This window comes from Micropterus salmoides, unplaced genomic scaffold (genome assembly GCF_014851395.1).
Source record: "Micropterus salmoides isolate LMB-PRFRI ecotype aquatic unplaced genomic scaffold, ASM1485139v1 Ms_hic_scaffold_6, whole genome shotgun sequence".
Taxonomy (NCBI): Eukaryota; Metazoa; Chordata; class Actinopteri; order Centrarchiformes; family Centrarchidae; genus Micropterus; species Micropterus salmoides.
The window spans coordinates 29,143,035-29,169,054 of NW_024044348.1; the positions used below are offsets into that span (position 1 = coordinate 29,143,035).

Consider the following 26,020-nt stretch of genomic DNA (forward strand, 5'->3'; position numbering starts at 1 on the left):
AAAGACATCGGTGCATGACATTGCTAATGTTGGCTTGCACTAGAAACTTGCTGGTAACTACTTAATTATGCTAACGCCTATGATGTCCCATTAAAATTACCACCTGCTTGAATATAACTTGGGATATGACTTCATGTACAGTCCAGTGTTTCCCATTTTCCCATTGCCATTGCTTTGGCAAAGTATCAAACAAACTTAAATCAGAAGTGCAATGTGGCTTAAATCACAAAAGACTGCAATTTAATTAAATAGGGCAAAGTATAATAAGTATAAATAAGATATTAAATCTGTATAAATAAGTTATTTTAGGAGGTTAATAAAGTAACTAAGTAAAGTTTACTCTGAGTAAATTTAAATGAGCTAATTTTTACTTTTACTTAAGAAGATTTTTATGCTCGTAATTTTATTTGTATTTAAGTAAACATTCACCAAAGTAATTGTACTTTTACTTAAGTAGAATATTTTAGTACTCTTTCCACCTCTTACGTTGTCATGCAAAGCATGGATTAGTTCAGCGTCAAGGTGATAAAAATATTACTGTAGCGTTGCAGTAGGAGTTTGCCTGAGGTCCAGCATTTTGTGTAATGCAGTCTCTGGTGTGTTGGTCTCTGTTTTGGCTCACTCAGTAGTTTGAGCATGCACACAAGCACATGCTTAGACAGGTAGTGGTTGCCATCTGAAATCTCACCACTAGAGGCCACTGAAAACTAAACATGGCCCCTTTAAGCCTAGGCTATGTTCCACAAATTTACTTCCTATTACATCCACCATATTGACAAAGTTAAAAATGAACCTAAGATATCCTGACATGCTGTGACGCAGATAAGTGGGCAAGCTGTGGTTAAACATTAATGCCATTACAAGAAAATGCTTTTATTTCGTTTGAATCCAAACATGCAGAAACAGATAAAGGGTGTAAATTTGAACCACTGAAGTTGTGTTGATCTTAAATATAAATGAGAGGTTGTAGGTGTCAGAGAACACTGAGCCAAGAACAGAGTTGGGTGTTTAATGATTAGGATTTGGTAGAAGACTATTCTAGCTATAAAACCTTTGTAACGGATTCCCGGTAAAGTTTTTGATCCTGACTTATGTGTCAGACTGCATTTGGTACTGTGAAGTATTTGGGTTATGCTATGTTCATTCACGTATCGTCCTTTTGTAAGAAATATGTGTGTATTTTGTGTGTGTTACCAGCATGTGATAATAGTGTCATTGTCTGCAGAGTAAAATAAAGAAATGTGAGTCAAAAACTTCTATTATGACTGCTTTGAATGTGAGAAACACAAGAGAGGTAAGTGGGATGGACCGAAAATTATTATACAGAAATCAGTAGACTCACCAGTGAACGCCTACACAGTAAATTGAGAAGAGTAAAATTTTTGGTGTTAGTGAAATTTGAGTAAATGTAGAGTTAATTTTACTGCGATAGAGAGAGATTATATGACTCTCAGTTGATAAATAGTTGGTTTCAAACAGAGTGTAAAAACAAAGTGTCACTGAATCAAACCTGTAAGTGTAATTGTATAAATATTAACTCTGAACTTCGTACTCTTAACTTTGATCCTGGCTTTTACACTTGAAGTGTTCATGTCACTCTGCCCCCACTGCGTAGGCCTAGACACACAGATTGATTGAAGCCAGAGTCTTCATGAAAGCACTCCACTGACTGCTAGGAAACTAGGGCCGTGCTTTTGACCTGGGTCTAAACTTTAACACTGTTTGATTAGTAAAGTAGTAGTGAAATAGTATCTGTTAATATTATATTTTATATTGATATTGCTCTACTGGCACCTGGTCATTTTACACTTAAACTCATGTCGCCACACTTTTAGTAGCCACCCTAATAGGCTATTCAGATAGAAAACGATTTGCGCTAAGTTGAACTTGCGGTGTGTGCACTAGTGCTGCAAAAGTCAGTCAATGGGAATAAATAGGTTTCATGGCGCAGCGGTTCTGTTGTCGCAGTGTGTCTGATAGGCACATAACATCTTTATTTAGCAAACTTTATTTTCCAAACTTGTGTAGTTAACAAGAGAGTTAATGTCTAACATTACCTAAAGTGTTCAGAAAAACTAACACTGGTTGGTGTTAAGAAGTATCTCCAAAAAGAGTAAAAGATTACACTGAATTAGTGTTAGGGTACTTTGACAGTGTTAATTTGGGTGTGCTGATTTTACTGTGTAGCCTACTGTAAAGTGAATAACATAGTTCAAAACATTTCATTAATTTATGTGCATAATCTCTTGGAGCTGTTGCACCTGGCATCATATGTTTTTTTCCCCTTTGCTGGGGACTTCATGAACAATAATTTTTATGTTATTTGCTTAGATGTAGGTCTGGGCAATAGCCAAAAATGTTAGCAGGATTAAAAAAATAATATCATTCTGTATTGATCAGGGCAGATCAATACAGGCAGATAAAGGCAGATATTTGCTCCTGAAAGATGAAGAAACTGTCTCGTTCTGCCTGTCAGCAATGCTTTAGTTTAGCCCTCTGTGAGTTTGTGTTATTTGATCTGTTCAGTATCAGTTCAGTTATTTAGTCTGTTATGTTTTGGTTTTCAGTCTTGTCTGTCTGTGGTCTTCTTGGTATCTGCCTTAGTTCTTGTTCTGTTCAGTTCCATGTTTAGTGTTGTCCTGTTTCCCAGTTGGTTCTGTCTCTGTTCCTCACTCCATTAGTCAGTTGTGTCATGTTTCCTCTTTTGAGGTTCGGTTCCTGGTCTTGTGTTCTCTGTTTAGCCTCGTGTATTTCTTAGTTCATTTAGAGGTTCTGTTTAGGTCACTTTGTACCTCTGTCTTGTATCTTAGTCTTAGCTGCTGCATCCTAGTTCTGTGTCTCAGTTCATGTCTTAGTGTTTACCTTTGGTCTGTGTACTTCTGTGTTATTTTGCCCTTGTCTGCACTGTGTTCTCTTTAATCCCAGCTTCAGTCTGTTTTCATTGTTATAGTTCTTGGTGATCTGTCTGCTTGTGTCTTTATTAGTTTATGTTTATTCCTCTGATCTGTTATGTGTTCAGTAACCTGTGTCATGTCTGTTCCCCCAGTTATCACTCTGCATGCCAGTCTCTGTTTTCCCCTGCTCTCTCTCTCTCTCTGCCTGCCTGTGTCTCGTTAGCCTCATGTCCCTCACCTGTGTACCTCCACCCAGCTTGTTACCCTGTGTATATATCCTTGCTTGTTTTCCCCTCAGTCCTTGTCTGGTCATTGTAGTGTGTAGTGTTCATACGCTCTGTTTTGTCGTGTCTGAGTGTTCTGCCTTATTTTTGGATTTTGCCTGCCTCCAACCAGTAAGCCTTGTATCTTGCTTGTGTGGATTAAAAACCCTGAACTCAATCTCTGCTCCAGTGTCTTGCATTTGGGCTCTCACCTCCTCTGCACTCACCCATGAAATCCTGACAGAAACCAGATAGTTAACTGTGGTTTAAAATTATTCTTTATTTTCAGAACATGACAAACACTTGATGCCAAACAGTGGATCACTCAACAAATCTGAGGTAGAACATTCAAAACAATTATGATAAATTCTTTTTTCATTCCCTTTTCCTCAACAAAATGAGTACCTTAAGAAAATTATATATTGTTATTGAGGAAAATTATATTGCGATAATTATCATGATTGTTTTATTGCCCAGCCCTACTTTGATGTTTACTGTAGTATCAAGGGATTTACAGCCAACCATTGCCTACATGTTATACAATATACCACTATAGGGGCCCACCCCTCTGTGCTTAATGGGTGCAGCTCTACTGTCTTACCTATTACACTTACACGTCTTTGATGTTGATTCACAATAATAAACCAACCCCAACTGACCTTTTCTTCTTTTTTCTCTTGGTTTCTTTAGAGACCAACATTGATAGGAGGAACTATGGCACAATTTCACTTTGCATTTTTCAGAGAACACTGATCAGAGAACATAAATTCTAGTTGAAATTGCAGCGCACTGAAAAAGTATCGAGGGTATATTGCCGTGACTCGTTCCTTTGGAAAATCACAGTATTTTGATGAACTGTCTTTCCAAGTTCATTTAGTGGGGGGAATTAGTCATTTTATTTCATTTTGCAGGAGCAAAAAGTTGCATCAATGCCAATTTCAGTGGGCAAGGTTTCAATAGAATAATTACCATACAAGTCAGGCCCTGTTTGCATGTGTAGGCAATCTGTGCACATTTGTGAACTCATGCATACTGCTAGTGATTGCATGCGTTTTTTGGGTACACAACGTTATTTCAGGAACAGCAGTTTGTTGATCGTTCAAAAATTCTCCTGTGTCTTTCACATCCAGCTGCAACTCAACAGGTCAATGGTTGTTACAGTTTCCCAATAATATGAACAGAAAAAAAATAATAACTTGATATCACTGACCTGTCCAGGTGTTTAGCTCCCTTTTACTGTCATACTTTATTGTCTGCCCTGTGATTAGTTATCCTCCCCTTGTCTGTTGCCCAAGGGCGTAAATTTGTGTTGAAAAGTGGTGGGGACATAAATGCTCAGATTTTTAACACTATTTTGAAGAAATATTAAATGCTGAAACATGTGTGGGGGATCTGGGGGTCCTCCTTCAGAAGATTTTGAGAATTAAACACTTAATTTCTTGCATTCTGAAGACAGTTTCTGCACCTATGTATGGTGGAAATGTCTATTTATATAAAGAGAAACAAAAAAATCAGCTGGTAGGTGACAATTCACAAATATAAAAATATAACAGAATAGAATGCTGTAATCAGCTGCTTGTGTTTTAGCTTGAGTTACTTTTTTTGAAAAATGCACATTTGTTTCTTCTATATTTAAAATGCAATTGCAATTTCTTATTGTGCAAATAAACCTTTCTCACAGCATTTTCATTTGATAGTTAAAGTTTCTTGCAAGCTGTAGAATGTGAGAATATTTTTAACAAATGCTTTCAAAAGGTGATGGGGGCAAAATCAGCCATTTCAAAATGTGGTGGGGATATGTCCCTAGCATCCCCAGTGTAAATGACACCTATGCTGTTGCCATTTTGTCTTTGTCTACATGTGAAGCGTTCCAGCCCTTTCCCAGTGTTTTCCTGTGCTTTAGATTTTCTGCCTGATGTATTGGACCTTTTGGATTTGTTTATTGCCTGCTACGTTTTTGGATTTGTTTGCCTTTTGGACTGTCGGCCTGATTTGGACTTGAAACCTTAATTTTCTGACTCTCTTTAGTCCTTATGTCAACATGTCATGCCCAGTAAGGCTGCTTGCTATTCAGGGCAGAGGATGTGCATGTTATAAATTCAGGTGCTTTCAAGTTTTTTTTTGTTTCTTCTCTTACTTTCACATCATGATTGACTCAAGGAATTTTGATCTAACCTCAAAACCAACTCTTTTGTCCTTGAAGATATACTAGTATGGATATAAAGCTTTTATTAAGGATGTTGAATGTGACCGAGGACTTAAAGAGGTTTTCTGAACATCTAACAAGCTTTTCTTCTCCTTACAAATTGTACTTACTGGCCTAAGAAGGAGGTATGATTAAAGTTCAGTATTTTAAACTCAGATGTGATTGTTTTGTGATTTCTTCTTCATATTTGTCATATTTGTTGACATTATCTTTACATCCTGACTGCAATCAGAAAATCAAATGCTATGACATAAAAATGAAAAAAACAACAACAACAAAACAAACAAATCCAGTACGGTGATATACACCCCCAGTAATGTCATTGTCATTACAGTCTTTTTTTCAGTTGGATAGTAATTCTTTTTACACACGAACCACTAGACCACAACTACATTAAACCTATACTGTTACCTATACTATACTATAATGTATTTGCTGTTAGTTTTGATCTTATATTAAAGTGGTTTCTGAAGTGTTTTCACTTCAGATGTGTCAGGAAGTGTGGATGAAATGGTGTAGTTTTATCTTTGTTCTCTCATTTGGTCACCTTAGATACACACTTAGACATTCTTACCTGCCAACTTGTAACATATGGACGCTTGGTCAAGACCCTCTGGCATCACTTTTTATCACACAGGGTAACCCTTTAGCATAATTATTTTACGTGCAGGTCGCCCCTCTCAAGTTAGCAATAATAAATATGCAAAGTCCGGTTACACTTTAAAAATAAAACACGTGGTTAACGTCCACTGGTGTTGGACCAGCCTCTCCAGGTTTGGCTCCTAAAAGGGGAGAGGCTGGTCTATCCCGAGGTCATTCAGACCATCCAAGTGGCGAGGGCAGTCTCCACCACATCTTGCTATAAAGCTATGTGGTTGGGCTTTCCGTGCTGATGCACTGAGATGGAGACGGATTCGTCTACCTGTTCGGTGGGATCTGTTCTCCCTTTCCTACAAGGTCTGATGGAGAAGGGGCTGTCACACTCAACCATCAAGCTGTACACAGCAGCTATCTCTCCTGTCACGAGGGGTTTGGTGACAGAACAGTCTTAACCCAACCCCTTCGTGAAGCGGTTTTTTTTGCAGGGCGTGAGAAAACAGCGACCGGTGTCGTGTCTCTTGGCCCCTCAGTAGGACTTGCTACATGTGCTGGAGGCTCTAAGGTCAGCACCTTATGAGCCCCTGGAGCAGTCCTCATTGAAAATGCTATCTCTCAAACAGCCTTGCTGCTAGCTCTCACCTCTGCTAAGAAGGTGAGTGAGCTGTGTGCCCTATTGGTTCACACCAGCTGAATGCTGGTTTGTGGTGGCCACAGTGCAGCCGGATTGAGACAAAACCCATCTTTTGTTGTTAAGAACATAAGGAGCATGTCCGGAACAATAAATCTGGATGCCTTTTACCCCCATACCCCATTTAGGGCCAGATTTGCTTACACCCCGAATAAAGAGTACTAAATTGCGTGTGCATTCTAAAATATTGCATGTGTAATTGTAGTACCTGTTATGGGTGATTAACTAAGAATTATTGTGCAGAACAGGGCATGGTTTCTGCCATGGAGAGTTGGGAGGGAAAGCAGCCACTGTGTAAAAACCTTGGTTTGTTTCATTCAGTGCGTCCTGAGTCGTTCATCTCGTGGAGAAAAGAAGTCAGGTTGAAACGAAATTTGCTGTCTTGACACGTTAATACAACAGTATTGCCAAAGTTTCAAGGAAAATACACAAAAACAATTCTATTCATATAGTTCATTGAATAAAATAAATTAGTTTTATTTCTATAGATTGGATATAGAATAAAATTATCTAATATTTTTAATTTCTCAGCACTTGGCGGTTTGCACCTTCCTTTCAAACGTATTAAATACAGATGCTGTTGCTCTCACATGAAATTGCTTTCAGGCTTGTTAGATCACATTGCGTGTAGTAAATAAATGTATTTGCATGTTAACCTCCCATTGTTTGCAATTAAATAAAATTTAAACACCCCAAATTGCATATTCATTAAGGCAAAAGTAGTAAATGAACAACAGGTGCTATCTTGCACTTTTGAAAGACATCATTCTCTGTGCACACCGTTAGTAGATCAGCCTACATGTTAATTTGCTGGTGATATCAAGATTGCACATGTTTTTATTCACTCAAATCTTTAGTAAATCTGGTACGTGCTCTAATGTCTAATGTTGAGCACACAGCTCCCATTCAACGCACTGGTCAGCGTGGTTTCAGTGATAGTGCAGTCGATAAGACCCTGTCCAAGAAGAGCCTGGCCGGTGGCTTTGTGAGTGAATCTCCCAAGCCCACACGGGCTCACCTTTGTCTTTGGGTGGCTCCATATCCCTCACAGCTGCGATCTTGGCCAGATCTGGTTTGATTCCATCTTGGAACTAGCTATAACATAGCACAGAGGTTTTTGTCATGTTCGTCTTTGTTTTTGCCGTAGATGAGGATGTCGTCGACTATTGCTGTGACTACCTGTAGACCTTCATAGATCTCGTTGACTTTCTGCTGAAATTCATTTTGGGCCAACTTCAACCCGAAGGGAAGGCGGAAGAACCGATATCGTCCCAACACAGTGTTAAATGTAGTCAACTTAGCTGACTCCTCTGTGAGCTTTATGGCCCGGTAGCCTAATTTGGCATCCATGACGCTGAAGTAGCAGGCTCCTGCTAGTTTGGATGTGATGTCGTCAAGAGTAGGTAGCGGGTAGTGTGGTCGTTTGATAACCTTGTTCAGGTCCTTGGGATCTAGACACACTCTCAGCTTGCCTGTACGCGTTTTTTCTGTTGCTTTCTGTTGAGTTGACCCATGTAGTTGGTTCAGTTACTTTCGCAATGATCTGTTGCTTTTCCATGTTCTGTAGCTCCTCTTCTAAGCAGTCACGCAAAGCAAGGGGAACCCGGCATGGTGGGTGAACCACAGGCACTGCGTTGGGATCAATGTGAATGGTGCACTCGCCAGGAAACAATCCTATTCCTTTAAAAACGTCAGCAAACTCATCCATGATTGAAACCTCAGGTGCGCCGGATACAGATAATATGAGTTTGATAAGCCCAAAGTCTAGGCATTCTTGTAGTCATAGTACTGAGGGTGCGGGTGTGTCAACAACTCGAAACTTCAGAGTTAACCGAGAGTCTTTGTATTGGCATTTCATGCTACACTTGCCTCTGACAACTAGTTGCTCACCACCATAGCCATAGAGTGGGCGGTTTGATTGCTCCAGCGCTGTGGTTTGGCTTTTGGTGTAAAATATGTAGTGACTCTCTTTCTCTCCAGCGCTCTGTTTTGGCTTTTGTCGGTTACGTTCGTGAGACAATCAGTTGATCACTAATTGGCAATAAAACATAGCTTCCAGCATCAAAGCTCAGATCAGCCAGCTACACTTTTACTGCCCTGGTAGAAAAAATATGTTGTTGGATTGTAATTTAATGTAGTTATTCTACAGCGCTCTGTTATGGCTTTGCTACATGGACAGAAATGTGCCCTTACCTTCCTGAGACAAACCGCTGATGAATATTGGCAATAAAACAGTAACAGCGTGGAAGCTCAGATCAGCAGCTAAACTTCTGTTGAATACTGCCCTGGTGGAAAACATGTATTTATTTTACTGCTAATAGTGACACATAATATGACCGTGTGCCTATCAAGTGACCAATAATGAATACTTTCAGAATTTCTTTTTTAATAGTGCTTCGCCACTGTGCATACAATTGTGTAATTTGTACTTTCACATGTGTTTACCATAAATTGAAATTACGGCTGTCAGTACTACTTTTTGTTTCTGTTGTCTTTTTAAAAAAATAAATAAAACAAAAATAATTGGTAAGATTTGCAAATTGCTTATCTAAATAATTAAGCAAAGTCAGAGGAGCCTTGATCATCACCCGACAATGCCTTTGTAAACATCATGTATTATGTGGTTTATAATGTACTGTGGTGCAGAAACAGTGAGGCTTACATTTTCCTTTTGCCATACTTGATGCACTAGATGTGACAGTGTTTCTGAGATGTGAAATGTCATTTTCTTAGGAAGGTTAGTCCAGATGAGCCAACCCTCCCAAGGTGTAAAATACTGTCTTACAGGAGTATGAGACATCCTGTAGCACTTAATTTCTTGATGTGGCTGTTGTTTATTAATGAACAAATAACAATAATATTCATTAAAAAAACATATGTTTTTACTTTAACAATTAAGTAAATATAGTTTGTTAATATATCTATCTAAAGAAACCTGATTTCTTGACTGGCAACTTTCTGCAATCTCACAGAGGACATCTTTTGTCCTTTCTCAGGCACCATAGCTATACAACTCACTTGGATAGGGGAGGGGGGATGCAATTTGCAACTCTCACCACTAGATGCCACTAAAACTTACCTGAACCTTTAAATATGAAGCAACAGCCAGCTGGCACGAAACTTAGCACAACGGCTAGAACCAGGGGGAAACCGCTACTCTGACTTTGTCCAACGGTAAAAAATATGTATAATAACATCATTGTTAGCCCTGTGACAATTATTATAGCATGTTACCCTTAATGCAATTTTTGTTTTTCAAAGCAAGGAAATTATGTATATGGTTGTAGCCCTATCTTATCAGAAAAGCTAAGTATGTGGGCTGAGTTCATCAGGAGTTTGCTGTAAGCGGATGTTTTTAACCTTTCCCCCTGTCTGCAGTCTTCATGCTAAGCAAAGCTAAAATAACCCTCTCCAGGCTGTAGCCTAAAATTTAATCGACAGCTTTAAAAGTGGTATCAATTTTCAATTCAGTTGAAACACACAATCTATTTTCAGGCCTGCATGTGTAAAAGAAATAGTGAATAAAGTACTACTACTACTACTAATAATAATAATATCATTAATAATATTAAGAAAGTGAATAAGTAAATTCCCCAAAATGTCTTACTATAACTTTAATGCAATAACCAAAAATGTTTATGTTCATCTCACAGGTTGACATGGCAAGAATCAGTGTTTTAGAGGGTTAGAAGTAAATGCCAATCAGTTACAGCAATCCTATAATAATTCAATAAAAATAATAAACCCTTAGTCATTATAAAAGTTCATAGCAAAAGCAGCAGATGCAGTCTGAAAGAAATACACTCTGTAACAAACAAGTCAATAGCCGATTGTTTCACAATGTTTAGAATGAAATTGGGATTTGATTTCTGTAAATGAATACATGTAATATGTAGCTTGAATATTCCCTGAGAATTAACACAACAGCACTTAAACTGAAGATTCTTGTAATTTTACAAGTGGGTTGTTGATATGAAGACCTTGGATTTATATGGAGACCCATGGACTGTATGCTGTTTGCCAGCGTCGTAAAACTAGGATGATTATGAACAGCCTCAGTCCAAAAGTATTGGTCTTAGTATCAGCTTTCAAAAGCCCACATTGGTAGAACACTATCATAGTTGATTTGCCTGTTTGATGTTTTGCACCAGCCCCTGCATACTAAATAAATTATCGAACCTCCACGGGAGAAATAAAACACATTGTAAAATGCTGGCAGTGTTTTCTCCTTAAGCGGTAAGCAAACCCAGCAGATCGTAAAAATGAACGCTGAGTAGAATTGTGCTTACATACTATGCTTACATCCAGAGTAACTAACTATTTGCCATAGCCTAAGCTATTTCCATGCTCCTTGATAACTTGTGGTAGTGTATCCCACAATTCCTTGAATAAAGCAATCACACAGTGGTCTTCAATCCTGGTCCTGGAGCTGGTTTTCTTTACTACCATCTACTTAATTGCATTCACTTGCTGTCCCTGGTGTGAATCAGTCCCTGATTAGAGTGAATGAAACCAGCAAAGCTCTGGGTCCAGATTACTTGGCCTGAGAGATACTGACCTCAGGTGTCTCATCCCCAAACAGAAAATGGGCCGCTAGCAAGTATGAAAAGGGAGAAGCTGCCAGCTACCTCCTCCCTATTTGACTTAAGTTATTTTTGATAGAGGGGAAATAAATATAGTGTATAGTGTACATGCTTACGTTAAAGTATCTGCTAAACAAAAGGGGCAAAAATACACTTACTCAACAGCTAAGCATTTACTGTGTACTAACATTTAAGGAGCACATCTGGCCCCATTTGATTTTACTAAGACCTCATATTCAAATCAAGTCAAATGCACAGTAGCAGAAGTGCTAATATAAATCTACTGAGCGTTTGGACCATAGTCTGAGCCAGGGTATGTGAGCTCTGCGGAGTAAGAGTGTGGAGGGAAAAAATAGGAGCACTGCTGTTTTCTCTTGCTCCAAGATACTGCTTCATCCCGTCTGCATTGATAGCAGGGTTTTTTGTGCCTCGCTTTATTTGAGTGAATTTGCCTGCTGAAGTGTTTGTTCAGTCTGTGTTTTTTAGGCCACCAATAGCTAATGTGTGTTCCCAATAACAATGTGCACCAACTATGTGAAGTATGTGAAGTGTGCCTGTATGTATGTGTGTGTGTGTGTGTGTGTGTGTGAGTTTGGCAGTTTAAACTGATCAAAACTTACCAGGAGCTCTAGTCGTTTTGGCTCCTGTCTCTGTACAGTTTACTTTTTGGGGGTAGCTGCTGTTTTTTGAGACTGTGAACACACATCTTTGCCTGAATTTGTACCACCTCTATTTGTTTACCTGATTTTGTCTGAGGTTCCAAAAATCTCTGTCTCTCCCTGAGGAAAGGGGGGGGGGGTTGAGATATTTCCCCCCCTCAACAGATAGCCTGACCCAAGTGAAAGGTTTGCTTTCCCTAATGGAGCTTACATACATCTGAGTTTACATACAAAGTCAATGCAAAGACGGGTAGAGCCGCGATTTCCTCTCGGGCAGCGCGAAGCGATGCGAAGGGAGCGGTGCCGGGGACACGGACACGAAGGCGAAGCGAAGGCAACACGGAGGAATTCGCATGACGCTGAGTCGCGATAGCCTATCAACGTTAAGATTGTCCTTTCGTCACAGACAGCCTCAGAGCGTTGTGCAGAGAGAGCCCAGGGAGAGCGGGCGATTGAAAATCTGCAGGCCGGCTGAGAGCTGCTAAACTGGGGATAGAGGAGCAGGGAGCAGCGCTCGAGGTTTCGGACAAATAAATACCCGTGGTCGGACTGGGTTATCCTCTGACAACTACGCCGTTTGCTCGAGGGAGGAGCTCGGAGTAAACTGCTTTTATTAAATTAGCTTTTTACTTTAGTTTTTATGATTACAACATTTTATCTTCACTTGAGCTTCTCAGCAGCTAGCTTCCGTGCACATCCAGTTCCGGTGTTGTTAGCGTCGTTTGGCACTACTTTATATTTATATAAAAACCGGACAAAACTGGACATTGCTGGGAGAAAAGAAAGCGAGGAGGTTGAACTACCTGGTGAGTTCAGAAAACATGTGTATGTAACTTTATTCCAGATATCGTTGTATTTTACTGTGACCAAGTTATCATAGCATAGCCCTGATCGATCTGAACTCCATTCAGAAAACAAACATTTTAGAAGTTGTTGTCCTGCTGTCTTGCTGACAGACCTGACAAAGCATGAATATGTTTAACAAAACTGCATCATATTGTAGTTATTTCGGCATCAGTTTGATCCGTTTATTGCTATTTAATCACAGAAAAATGTTTACTTTGGGTTCATACAGCTGTAGTAATAGTAGTAATGGCGAGTTGTGTTTATTCACGTTATCGCGTTAAAATCGGCTTCTCGTGTTGTGTGTGTACTCACGCGAGGAAAGCGTCGCGGGGCGAAAATTCGCGTTTGGGCTGAAAGCCGCATAAGTGCTGTTTTGGGCAGTTAGATCATAAAACTTTCCACCTCTGGTGAAGCTGAGATAAGACTTGATGCCCTGACTGTTAAAATGACAATACCAATACTAATAAGAAACTAACTTTCTCCTGAGCAGCCTATCAGAACTCTTGTGGAAGGAGGGCAGGAAACCCTAAACTGCCCCTCCACACATGTAACCATGGCAACTGACCTTCCTCTTTGTTTAATTGCCTCACATCAAAGGATATTCTCATCTTCACACCCAGATGTGAATTGGTGAGAAAGCCCCCATTCCTTTGTGGGAACAAGAATTTTCTCCTTAAACTTGCCTTATTGTTTTAAGTAAATAATCTTTGTTAAATACTTAGATCCCTCCACTTCCATTTGAGTAGTTATATTACTGTGTTGTTGCTATTGAAAAGAAGAATCCATATAAGTTAATTTTGCAGTGCTCTTTAATTTTCAGCAATGATTCCTGACATTCCTTTAAGTGATGTTTTTAACCAATGCTTCTTATACTCCCCCAGAAATGATATGATACAGAAATGTTATCCTGTGCTACTTGATGAATTTTCCAGCTCGAATGTAATGTTAAATAACTAATTTCCCCAGCTCCTGAGCAAATGATTGTTTTAAAGAAATAATCCAAGTGATCTTCGGTCCCTTCTCATGGAACTAGAGTCCCCCAAGAGGACAAACTAAGTATTACATGCCATCGTTCTGAAATGCCGCCCCTGCTGTTTAATGTCCATCCATCCATCCATTGTCAACCGCTTATCCTGCGTACAGGGTCGCAGGGGGGCTGGAGCCAATCCCAGCTAACATCGGGCGCAAGGCGGGGTACACCCTGGCACTCACACCTAAGGAACACTTGCAGCGAGTGTACTCACGCGAGGAAAGCGTTGCGGGGCAAAAATTCGCGTTTGGGCTGAATGTGGCATAAGGACAATTTAGGGTATGTTGCTGCATGTTTTTGGACGGTGGGAGGAAGCCGGAGCACCCGGAGAGAACCCACGCAGATACGGGGAGAACATGCAAACTCCACACAGAAGGGCCGGGGCAACCCAGGGTTTGAACCCACGACCTTCTTGCTGTAAGGCAACAGTGCTAACCACCACACCACCGTGCTACCTGCTGTTTAATGTATTACTCTGTATTTCATTGTTCATAATATGATGCCATGTTCGTTTAACTGGCTTATATATATAAAGTAAGAATGTTTAACAGCCAATGTTATCCAGGAAGCTAGTTAAGTTTAAAATAAAAAAATAAAAAAATAAATCACAGGAACTGTGTGTGTGTGTGTGTGTGTGTGTGTGTGTATTGTTTAACTCCAGGTCACTGTAATGGAGGATTTACACCTTCGATATGAGACTGACTGACTGATTTTATAGAAATGATTAAGCAATTGCTACTAACTGATCACTAGGAATAATTGTGTAATTATTAAACCCATAACATTACCTAGGGAGTCCGGAGACCCTGGGCAAACTGAATTTCCGGTGGTGCCCTAACGAGGGATTTATGAATTAATATTTCTGAAATATTAATATTCATAATTTGTATTAAAAAACATACTTAGATATTCTACAGCTCACACATACAGGTCTCAGCAATTGAAACAGAGGACTGAAATCATGTAGAACAAAATCTACATAAGCAGTAATTTCAATGACAGGTTTGTGATCAACATTTAATATGTTATGCTGATATAATCTCATTCAGATTTTACCGGTACCAGTCCTGGACATAATTTATCAGAGATTCAAGTTTCCAAGGTGAAGTTCACACAAAAAAGACACACAATAATTACACTTATAATTAGCAGAAAATGATTACTTTCACTGGAGTGTTTGCACTGTTTATCAAACTTTTGTATGAGGGGGGGGATCTATCATATCAAATCATTGATTTGGCTTAGTATATTGGCCAATGTTTCCATTTTACTGTAATTAGTTTTTGCATTTTTACCATGAAATTACCTAAAATGCATATCAATAAGGCCAGGCACCCAATAATGATTGCGACTTACCTTTTAAAGGCAACAGGATTTGAGCCAAGTAATGATTTACCCCGGGGACATTCAGGGAAGACACAAAGTGTGTTTGTGTGATGCACAATTATTTTCTAATCTTGTAGTGTGAGCTTGAATTTAAGATAATTTAATCTGTGAAATGTTTCCTTATCAGTGTGATGTAGGACACGGCATGGCTCTACTCGAAACCCTGCCAAGTGTTTTATTTTGATAGATAAATAAAGATGTGATGCATCTTAAACATTTATCCCCTCGTGGCTGGGTCTGTGACATTAAGTGTGATCAATTACACATGTAAAGTAAGTTAAGTGAACTATAACTTGCTGTTGTTGGCCGGTGAAGTCAAATGATAGGACGTATTTGGACAAATTTAACTGTATAAGTATAGAGTTACATTTTCACATTTCAGTCTGCAGTCTGCACTCTAAGTCCCTTATGTTGTGGGATGCTTATGTATGACTACACATAGCTGCTGTGTTCCCTTCTACTGGGAGTGTTTCAATGTAAAAGACTGTGTTTATACAATAGTCACATGTCCATACATTTAAATAGGTATTGGTCAGAGAAATCTTTCCTCCTGTGCACTCTGGCATTGAAGTGATCAAATCAGCTCAACTACACTGTAAGCGCTGGGGGACAAAAATGCAAAATCAAAATTCAGCTGAAGCTAATATGAAGCAACAGTAATCTGATTTAGCCAAAACTGAATGGGACCTTATAAAATAACTGCCATTGTTTTTTTTTTCATTTTACTAAGAAACACAAGCTTGTCTCAACTTCACCTTTTCTAATGTGACCACATCTTCATGATTCCTTTTTTCTTTTTGATTTAAGTGATGGTCACTTGTATTTGAACTTTGTTTGAAGTGAATGTAATTTGTAATTAGGATCATGAAAGGCTTGACAGACTTCCAAATTAATGAGGGCTTGGCATTTGCTTATAAAAATCATTCCTGTCTCACAAGAATGATTTTTTTAATTTCCAAGGTGTACATTCAGCAGGGTCTAAAGAAAGAAAGTGAGCTGCTGTTCCTTCAGTTTGAAAGCTATGAATTTTGTTTTTAACTTTAGCCTGCAAGCACACATTTTTCACAACTTCCAAACCTGTTTCCACTGGCCATCTGTTATTCCTACAATGCAGGATTGAGAAGTCTTTGTAGACATTTTAGTTTTAAGAAACCACTGGCTCCAGTGCTCACAGTCAAAAGAAAGAAAATGTCTTCAAGACTGGCATTTCTTCCTTAAATCCCATGACATTTTTCCCAGTCCCTGAATGAGAGAATGAGCGCTTCTCAGAGAAGGCCAACCACATAAACCCCTCCGTGGGCCTGGAGCCACTAATCTGTAATTTAATTTCAGGCGGGTGTCTGGGCCATGAGGACACACAGCAAGGTCAAGGGCTACTGTACAGAGAGATCTGCGCATTTGGGCACAGCTTGGGGTTTGATCAACAGTCTCATCCAGCTTAGGAAGAGGACACAGTATGCGTGCGTGCTCCGTTGTGAGTGTGTGTTGGAGGAGGTTGGAGGGTGGGGGTGTATTTCTGCACTACTTACACAAGTCAGACTTGATGCAAGGTAGCTATTTCGTGTATGACAGCAACAAACAATCATAGACAAAATCCATTATTCAAAACAAGTAAAATGTTTGGGATGACTGAGCATCTGCAAACAGAGAGGGATTAGCCCTAAAATAGGACTGCGTCTAACAGGGAACAATTCAACATGTCAGTGTTGATCTGCATGTAAATGAAATATTTGTATTACTTTGACCATAATTCATGTTTTACTCATTATGTGGAATAGTCTAGTTGGCAGATAAATCAACTAATGGAAAAGTGGAAGGATGAATTTGAACAGCATGGCTAATCCTGTGGGGGAAGAAATGTCTGTAATAAACTCGACCTTGTTCTGCTTGAATGAGCACAAAGTGGCCCCAGGAATGGGACCAATAATTATCAATGACCAGGCAGTTTCACCATGTCTCTTTAATGTAAATAGGTACTGGGTTATCTGACACAAATGGCTTTGGCATTCGAACATGGACATATGGCACAGGGACTTGCTCAAGTACCTAAACAAAATGAAATAAAACAACCTGTACAGCCCCTAGCCTGGATAAGATACAACATTTCACACAAGCAGTAGAAAGTAGCTGAGATTGTCCATGTTCATTAAAAACAATTTCTTACATATAAGGCTGTCAGGTCAGTGAGAAAAACAGGGTGTATCCCATGCACCATTTGCAGTTTGTTGGAGCTTAGCTGGCATTCAATTTCAATTCCCTCAAGTTACTGAATATAGGAGAGCGGCACACACTGACAGGTACAAGTTACTCCACGACAGACGCTAATTAGCAAGTGCAGGAGTAATGGGAGAGCCAAGCTCCCTCTCTGGCAGAGAGACAGTGATGGCAACTGAGGCAGGGTCATCTCTTTAAGTGTCTCACTTCCTATTAGATAGGAGATCTCTGGCACATGCCCCATCACAAGCCATACAGAGTGATGTCAGTGGCAGAGAGAGGATCCTGTCACATCCTGTAGTTTTCAAACGCAGCCTCTCTTTTGCATACTGCATACAACCCAACCCACTCAACTGCATTCACTCACTGTCCTGGCCCTCCACTGACGTAAAAGGAGGGAGGGCAATAGAAAATTATGGCACATGATGTGTTTATGTGTTTTGATGGAAACTCGAGGGAAAGTCTTAGAAAGAAGATGATGGACTCATCTTCTCAGCGAAGCTTTTGACATTCTGTAGGGGATGCTGGAAATAGTCTCCACGTTGATGGATAGGTGGAGTGGGATTACCCGCCAGACTCATCTCTTACCCGCCGCCTGGCCCCAACTCCTGAAAGAAGACACAAAAACACAGCTTGTATAATGTAAGGCTCTTCACCGTGGAAGAGGTTATTAGCTTTGAAAAATAATGAAACACTGCTTGCTGGTCACAAAAACCAACAGTTAACCCAATAAGTAAGGCTGGCAGAGTTAGGGTCACATGCAGATTACTAATCATTTTCTAACATTATTATTAGTAATTGTTAAAAACAAAACAAAAAAAACTGAGAAGGGAACAAAAAACAAGCACATTTTGCATCATTAAAGACACACAAAGAAACTATGTTTCCAAGGATGCTACTCTCTCCCCATCTAGACATCATCCTCTCTGTATCACAAGTATCTTTCTGAACTTCTAATGCCTCTCCTCATTCATAGCCCCCTGCGGACCACCCCACTGCTAGCACAGCGAAAGAAATTGTTCTCCCTGCATCATTAAACAGTTTGAATTAACTTGGGTGGAATTTAATTATGTCACACATGAAGCCATCCTACTTGGAGCTTTTTAAAAGCAATATAGTATAGGCTATAAGCTTGGAGGTGCAGTTTTTAGATACATAATTCAAGTCAGTCAGCTCTATCTGCATGCAACTGGACTTCTCAATGAAAACAGCAAACTTGCCCATCAAGATGGATCTTTTAATTTCTGTTTCCTTGAGAGATATCCAACATAAATACCCTGAGAGGAGAAAATAATCCATGCCTTGTGACAGTGGAAACTCATGCTCTGTGTTCCATTTAGACATCAGCTATTTAACCTGTCATGAATCTATGTTTGATTTAGATATACTGTAACTTGAATAGCTTTGACTCTGTGCACATGTACTCTGGTGTTTGAAGCACTCACTGTGTCTATCCTAATATTTCGTCATGGGAAATACAAAAATCGTTAGTGCTTCTCCTACCTCCTAATTAATGCTCATTATCATCCCTTTATTACATGTTACACATTACAGGTTCATGTGAAGTGGATAAATCCTAAATGAAACCCTAAGGGCATCGCTAACAGTTTCAAAATGTAAAGCAAAGACAGTGGAAACGGTAATAAAGTCTGTCATTCTAAATGATAGCAATATTTGCAAATTGTGAAGCTTGCAAAGGAATATCTGTTTTACGGAGCATCATTGCATTTGAAAATGCAGTCCGGCTTCCATTTGCTCCCTGTCAGAGGATAATCTGACTTATCCATCATCCAAATTAATTTTCACACATGCATGTTCTCATCTGATTCAAATCTACCCCTACGTGCGCCAAGAAAGATCTAAGACCCTGTATTTCAAAGAGGAATCATGCAAGCGGTTGAGTCCTGAGGTCAGAGGTGAAATGAAAGACCTTCACCAAGACACTTCAAGCAACATCTACAGCATGGTAATTTAAGAATCTTAAAGAGGAACAGGAACAACCATCCTGAAAAGAATTGTTTTTTTCTGGGATTGTTAACACTGGCAATCAAAAAGTAAACTCCATCTTAAGTGTTTAACAAACAGCTTCTCTCTGTCTGAGAATCCAAAGCAGCCATGGCAGGGCAAAGCCATTCCACCGCTCCACAACACCTGAGACACAAGCTGATGGACAGATTCATTTACAGCAGGTACACGAGATTGCACACTAATTTACTCGCGCTATAGCAGATTGTTCACGTGAAAGATACAGCGGCAGTGGTTTCAATCTAATGAACCGTTATAAATCTACACTGTGCCCATTTCTTTCCTCATTTATATTGAAATTTAAGTGCCATATTCAATTCTTCCTGTCTGTAACCCCCCCCCCATTTAATCTATACACTTGTGGAGTATCACACCTAAAAACAGTAGGCCTGCTGCTTTTTTGACACTGACAGAAATAACAACACTCAGAGACATACACCAGACATGGAACTATGAAAGTAAATGTTTGGGAATAACCTTGGAGAGGTGTCCGGGATAATGAGGAAGCTGCTAAACCTCCGTGATACTAAAAAATCGTTACCAGATTATCAAACACGCCATGACAATATGTCTGTATATATGGATAATTATAAAGTATAATGTATAGTACTCACAGAGGATACACGGATCTGCTTTTATGGATGCATTTATATTTCATGCCTTACATGCCTCAATATATAGTAGAGGGCTGCAGTGGAAGGATCCTGTGGGAACTGCAGGACACAATTGGTGAGATGTGGTACATACTGAAATAGCGGTTAGAATCATTAGCATGGGAAGAAACACAAGAGGCTATTACTGTACTATTAGGCTTAACTATGCTTATAAATACATAGCCTTCAAGTAAACTGTGTGGTGTATACCTCCAAATACGTTGCCAAATAAAGTTAAGTATTGCATTGTCTCTCTACTCCACCCCAAGTTAGATAGACATCAGTGACAACAGAAATTGCCAAGCCTAATTTAAACACAAAGTTAAGTATCCGGCTTTTAATAATATTTATTTTGAGCTGATGTCTTTTACAGTTGGTTTAATAAAATAATAGTTTGACATTTTGGGAATTTGGAATCTTTTTCCTGGGAGTTGGATGAGAAGATTGATTCCACTATCACTTTACGGGATAAATATGAAGCTGCAGCCAGAAGGTGTTTAGCTTAGCTTAGCACAAAGATCAGAAAAGGGGAAACACCTCTGTCTTAAGGTACAACAAACAAAACCTCCCTATCAGCACCTTTAAAGCGCACTATTTAACATACTGTTATGTGAGGAAAAGTGTAAATATGCCTGTGGTTTTACAGGCGGTTATGTGCTGGGCCATTTATTGGCTGGCAAAGTCACATCCTGGAGGGACTAGGGTCATTTTGATGCCATTTTAATGTTCAGGACAGCATACATGTAGTGTACATGTACATATCCCCCATTTTGTTTGCTTTATTTGTTTCATTTTAGTGCCCAACTGTCGGGTCTTGAAAGCCGATCACTCGAAACCCTTCAGGTTGGTGCTAAAGTGACAGGAGCTGAGCAACAGGACTATACAGTAGGGCGGCTCGAATTCCCTTTCCGTCAGGCCGTTCCTACGCAGAAATGATCTGGGTTTCCTACATAAAATGGCATGAGTGATGAACAGCAAAGATTCGGGGCTTTGCTTACCAGCTGCTGGCTGTAGCTTCATATTTATAGTATAGACATGAGAGTGGTATCAATGTTCTCATCTAAAGAAAATGAATAAGCGTATTTTTCAAAATGTCAAACTATTCTTTTAAATGTTACCTTTAATGTTTCTTTAGACAGATAGATTTTATTAAGGTTACATGCGTCTCATTTTCCCTGCAGGATGGGGCAGCCAGCCTGTGCGGGACTGGGAAAAAAAGGGCAGTCGTCTGCCTCAGTGATAATTCACATAGGTCACAATGTACAACAATGATCACTATGAATGATGCAGTAATGCAGCAGCTCTTGCTACAGGCTCCACTTCGTTCCAATAACAATAAGCCAGACTAAGGTGTCTGACAGGTCATTCGGTTACCACTGTTATTCCGGAGCAGCAGCATACATCCCACTCTAAAAATCTTACACCTTTATCAGCTCATTTTCCATGGTCGAGGTACCCCACCCTCGACCCCTTTCCAAAAGCAGCCTGCAGCCCCTGTGGTGTTAATTATAAGACTTTTACCCCTGGAGCCTGTGTGGTACGTGAAAGTGCATTAATCTTGATTCTTCACTTCAGTCTAAAGGATCGTTTGAAGAGACTCCTGTGGTAAGACCCAAAGGCGAGGTGACTCAGTACCAGGAGAAAGGTACAAGGGGGGGGGGGGGGGTCACAGTTTATTCTGCGCTCACACCGGGATGCCGGCCACCCCGAAAGGCAAGTCAGTCAATTACCCTGTACCACTTATATTCTCAGTATGTTAATCTGGATGAATATTAAGAGTCACACAGGAAGACATGCCAGGCACCCATCTTCCACCTGTGCTATTAACTGATGCAACATGAAGGTGACTGCCACCCTATAAGCTAAACTGAGCATAGCCGATCGATGGCTGAAGGACTGTGACATGTTTACGAGTTTTCATTCAGCCCCATTTCACCGCACACTTTAGCCCATCACGTGTATGCAAGGGTCAACGCCGCACTTGACAGTGACACCACAACCTCATTGTATAGCAATAAGGCACTGCTCCAGATGTACAATTACTGATATCCTACTGCATCTCTACACCTTGTTGTTGTCAATGATACATTTGATTGATGGGAATGACACAGACAATTGGGTAGATATAGACTTAATTTTGAATCACATGTTCCACAACTTTGATCATGGTCCTCCATATCTCATTGGTTAATCTACTTCTACAGTAAAAATAAATAAATAAATGAACAGAAGAGCAGTGAGGTAGCATGCACATTTAAGCTCCCTCCCTCTATCTCAGCATGTGTAGTTTCACCACAACTTGTGCACACTTCAGAAGGCTACACATAAAAGTTGCCGTTCAATAAGCAACATGCTTAGCATATTCTCATCCCAGTGGGGGGACTGTTCAGTATTTAGGTTTGTGCCATCTGCAAATTCTATGGTGCTGAACATATTCTCTTTGATAGTTATCCTTTGTAAACAATAGGCTGGGATCCATTTAAAGATGCCAGCTCCTACTTGTGACAAGACTAATTTGGGTTTAAAAATTATATGCTGATAGTTGTGAAGGGAACCTTTCGAATCTGCAAACATTTGGAGTTCCTACAGAGAGATTCCAATATCATGTTGCCAAAACAGCAGAGGCGCTTTAATTTGTCGACTGTTGAGAAAGAGTGCTTTGGTTCTTCAGACATGTTGGGTAGGTAGGGAAACTGACCGGCATAACTATATGCCTCAATGAGGCATATAGTTATGCTAATGTTTTATGACAAAGGCCATGGCCTGGTGACCACACACACAAGGCAAACCATGCCGTCACCATGGAGCTCTCAATTGCCCACAACAACAATGCAAAACATTATCTGCTGCATTTACTGTGCTGCGGAATTACAGGTGTTGCTGGGTGTGCTTGGGTCTACATATATGCACCATTTAATGGTATTACAAGTTATCATGGAGTCTAGATCTAGTGCAGCCTTTTGCTTTTTATATATGGATTTTCCTTGCTCCATCTGATGCCTATACTTTGGTGTATAGAGCCTTATAAATAATCCTCAGAGAATGTTTGTGCATGCAGCGAATGTCCATTTTCATTATTGGGATAATCACTTTATTAAAGTAGATACAATACATGATTCTACTTGTTACAGCTTTTTTTATGGAGCTTTTGTATACATTGATGGCTATTCTCAGCATCACAATGTCCCACCTGTCTAAATCCATGTATGCATTTTGGTATGGGTGTTACCACACTGCTGATACATATGTCTGGTACACTGGTACACTGGTACACATTCTCTCATCTGCATTATGATTAATCTATGGTAGTTAATTGAGCCCAGAGGCAGTTGGTTTCAATGAAGGCTCCTGTGCTTCTGGCAAAAACAGGAGAAAAAGAGCTCTCTGGAGAAGGCAGCTCTCTGTCGAGAGGCAAACAGAGCAGAACTCATGCCGTGTTCATTAGCTGTCATTGATCAGTGATTCAGTTGCTGTGCTACTCCTACCACAGCTCACGTATTACCAGTTTCATGTCCTAAAAATTAATATAAAGGTAAGAAAGTGGAGCCAGCACAGCATTTTCCTCGTTATATTTTATTTTTCAGTGCACTATTTTGATGTGAATGGATGTTTGCCAAGGTTTTCAACAGTATGCAGAGACTGCTACGCAGCACACTTGTCCATTCCACAGTTTTCTGATATCAATATGAGCTACTATATTCGGTTATTGGCTTCCCTCAGAGGCTATCATCGCTGCAGCCTATTCCATCACAGGAGATGTACTATAGAATGAGGCTGTGAAGTACAAAAATGCTGATAAATGACTGAGACAAAAGCATAAATAATGCAGAGATCAGAGATACTGGAATAGTGAGTCAAACTCAACTTCAAGACATCTCCCTGGAGAGAGTCCAACGTAAGTGTCCTGTCTGACATCATCAGTGTCTGCCGGGCCTCACCTGCCACATGCAGCAGAGATGAACTGAAAGAGCTAGGAGGCTAGTTTTCTCCTTTCAAATTTCACTCTATTTTACCCATAATTATTTATTCCCCATCCTTTGAGAACGGACCCCCTATATGCATTATGTACTTAAAAAAACATGACATAAACTCTCAGTTATTAATGCAGTATAACAATGAGATATATTCTGAGCATGACAGTCCAGAGTCCAGCAAATATATAGGGGTGAATTAAATCAATATTTCACACATTATGTAGCACTTATTGTACCTATAGGGCCGATCTGTAATCAAAATGTAATGTGCACTCTCCTTGGAATTCACTGAAAGTCGTCCGTTAGGCGACTGAGACTGTCCGCGCTGCTCCTCATTTCACTGAGTTTTCTTTATCCCCCCTGCGCGCACGCACGCACGCACGCACACACGCACGCACGCACGCACGCACGCACGCACGCACGCACGCACGCACACTGTATATTCCCTTTTAATATTTATTCTCTTCTCATTTACAGCCATCTCTGGCTAGGCCAAGGTTCTGCACAATACCATTCCTTATTGCCCTTTCATACATAAAAGAACAAAAAATATCTTTAAAAAAAATCATTGCAGATTATGAACAAAGGTCTAACAGTCCAATGCAGAATTTCACCTGAAAAGCTATAAGGTTTCTCTTGACAATACTACTTGACTACAAAGATAGTATTTTTTCATGCCAGATGAGTCAGCTGTGTGATGTGATGCATTAACTCCAGTGACACAGAACCAGCATTATTCAGACACTGTGGTTACGCAACTATCAGTGAGTAACCTCCCACTGGCAAATACAAATTGGGAATTTCAAAGTAAAAATATAATGATAAGTTTAACAACCAGTTGACTCAGTCTTCTGAAGCGCCACATTAGCTTTGGCTGATGGCTAGAGTATGTATTATGGTGAACAAGGCTTGTGGATTTTGGCATAAGCACCCTGCAGAGTTAACTCTGCAGGGTGCTTATGCCAAGGAGGGAGAATGAATGCAACTAACCATCTTCCTGCATACATAAGTGATGAGTATAATACAAAGATTTCCTTTGAAAATTCTTAACGTTAGGCCTTTGTATTTCATAGGCCATCGACCACAGCCCTCCATCCTCTTCAGTCTTGCGCATTTAATCCAGTTGCTGCCATGACAGCCCCTCAAAAAACGCCTCCTTAAAATCCTACTTACAATTTTGTTCTTGGTTTAACAACAAGGGCAAATGTGATTATCAGCCACCTTAAGAAAGTGTCTTTGCCATTCCAAGTTTTATTTACTGAACACTACTGCTTTAACTTCTTCTATTGTCTATGTTAAAATGATTGCTAAGTTGCCATAATGTTCAGTGTGTAGTATTCATGATTGCACAAAGCAAATCTGAGCCACCAAAGATGGCGACAAAGCAGTGAGCACAATCTACAAAATATTGTGTGTTGCAGATTGCAGATTACTATGTTATCTGTGCTGGGCTGCTAGTAATGAAACAATAAAGTTGAGAAGGTAAAACATAAGTCAGGAATGACCACAATGTATTGATAAGGCACAGGTTTATGAAAACAAAGTGCTGCCTGACTCTAAACCCACTTAATTAAATGCAGAGCCTTGCTTTATTAAATAAGATATGCTACACTCTGCATAAATACATTAATCGATAGCAAAACTGCCACACAAATATTAGAATAATTGATCCAGGATGATTCAGCAGTGGAGAGGTCTAGGGGCTCGGAGGATATTACCTAGCATTAACAGTCTCGGTGAAGGTCATTGGATACTACAGTAATGATAAATGTCCTCTCTTTGACTCCTACTGGCCAGACTTTATTTTGGCTAGTTACAGGAAATTGCTTTCTGCACCTTCCATCATCTTCTACTCACTCTGCATGCTGCGGCTTTATGGCAATGACCAATCAGGGTATAATAAAAACAAGCTGTAACTGTCCAACCTTGCAATAAAAAGTATTCACACAACTGACACCAAACTGCCGGTTATTAACGTAAGAGTTAGAGGCACAGTGAA

General features: G+C 39.9%; 1 protein-coding gene across 1 annotated transcript in view; it reads right to left on the reverse strand.

Moving 5' to 3' along the window:
• Window positions 1-17,097: 17,097 nt before the first annotated feature.
• Window positions 17,098-26,020, reverse strand: part of cd276 (CD276 molecule) — a 65,562-nt gene continuing 56,639 nt past the window's right edge. Inside the window, exon 8 of the mRNA XM_038701110.1 lies at window positions 17,098-17,977. The gene's annotated coding sequence lies outside the window, so the exon portion shown is untranslated. The remainder of the gene's footprint in view (window positions 17,978-26,020) is intronic.